Source organism: Tursiops truncatus, chromosome 1 (genome assembly GCF_011762595.2).
Source record: "Tursiops truncatus isolate mTurTru1 chromosome 1, mTurTru1.mat.Y, whole genome shotgun sequence".
NCBI classification, from domain to species: Eukaryota; Metazoa; Chordata; class Mammalia; order Artiodactyla; family Delphinidae; genus Tursiops; species Tursiops truncatus.
Genome location: NC_047034.1, coordinates 160,802,516 through 160,804,079, shown reverse-complemented (window position 1 = coordinate 160,804,079; position 1,564 = coordinate 160,802,516). Strand labels below are relative to the sequence as shown.

At 42.5% G+C, this 1,564-nt stretch overlaps 1 non-coding gene across 1 annotated transcript; it reads right to left on the bottom strand.

Annotated features, from left to right (window-relative positions):
• Positions 1-319: 319 nt before the first annotated feature.
• On the bottom strand, positions 320-447 carry LOC117309972 (small nucleolar RNA SNORA49). Its single transcript, XR_004524248.1, has one exon. It is a non-coding gene; the product is annotated as a small nucleolar RNA SNORA49 (small nucleolar RNA).
• Between the last annotated feature and the right edge of the window lie 1,117 nt (positions 448-1,564).

The window sequence follows — 1,564 nt, the reverse complement described above, 5'->3', positions numbered from 1 at the left end:
TGGACCACCAGGGACGTCCCAAGAAGTACACTTTATTTATTTATTTATTTATTTATACCCCCAAGTTAGCATTCCCGAAAAACGACAGGAAACCTCTGACGTGTTCTGATACTTATCAGTTAGAAATTATTCCATAACAAAACTGTTCGGTTTGTGTTTCCTTTGACATGTGGCCTGTCTTCCAATTACGCTGGAGTTTAGCATTTTATTCTGGCTCTTTCGGGCATGCACAGCATCTCTTGCTTACTGATCGCTAATGTCTCTACCCTGTTTGAGTATTGCCAGTCAGCACGTACAAAAAGGAAACCGTCAGACCTATGCTGTCAGCTCCACGTGTAGGTCCCACAGGACAGCAGTCTCCCTAGGGAAGGATGTGTGCTCGTTCATGTACCCTCCAGCAATGCCAGGCACTTTACAGCGAAAGTCCCTGGAGTAAGGCTGAGGGAGTCAAGAAGTACACTTTAAATAGAAAGAAACGGATAGCTTAAAAGTAAAAGGGATGGGAAAATACATGCCATGCTAACACCAATCAAAATAAATCTGCAGTGGCCACAGTAACATTAAAAAAAGTAGATATCAGAGCATAGACTATACTAGGCGCAAAGAAGGACATTTCATGATGATAAAGTGGTCAATTCACCAAGAAAACGTAAGAATCCTAAGCTTTTATGTCCCTAATAACAGAGTTTCAAAATACACGAAGCAAAAACTAAAAGAACTGCAAGAAGGAATAGGCAAATCCACAATTATAGTCAGAGATTTTGATATCACTCTCTTAATAATTGATGAAACAAGTAGAAATGTTGTAAAGCTATAAAAGACTTGAATGACGCTATTAACTAGCTTTACCTAATTGATATTTGCAAAACACTCGACCCAACAGACAAAGCTGTCTCACCATGCTTTAAGGACCTGGCTTACTTCATGTGCACTTTCCCACAATCACTTTTGTAGAATTGAAAGCAATTTTCTTGAGATGAGAGTGGAGATGGGCAGGCACATTTGCTAGAAGCTGGAGCCAGCAATGGCGGGCACGCTGGCCCCAGGATCCCCACTTCAGGGTGATGCAAGGATATAGAGCCCAGCAGAAGGGACATATCACAGGCAGCTGCCGGGTTGGGGTTAATCCCTCGCCTCATCTTAACATTAATTAGTATGTCTTTCTTTTTTAATTTAGAGGATAATACACGCATACTGTAAACATTCACACAGTGTGAAAGTAAAAGAGAGGGACTTGGCTTCTGGTCGAGATGGAATAACAGGGATTGGATTTTTTTCCTGCCTCCTAGAAGAACCAAAGAATGGGCAAAATATATAAAACAGCCATTTGCAAGATGCTAGATGTCAGGAAAGGAAGAATAGTAATCGCTGAGAGGCAGGAAACAACCAAGGTGAGCCCTATGATAGCACTAGCTTACTCCCTTGAGAGAGTTTTCATCTGGATGTAGTGCAGGGCAGGGGAACCCAGACAGAGCACAGTGGACTCCCTGATGTGAGGAGATGGAACTGAGGGTTTGGGGAGACTAATGTGGCCAGCGTTCACAAGACAGAGTACTGGAAAGGA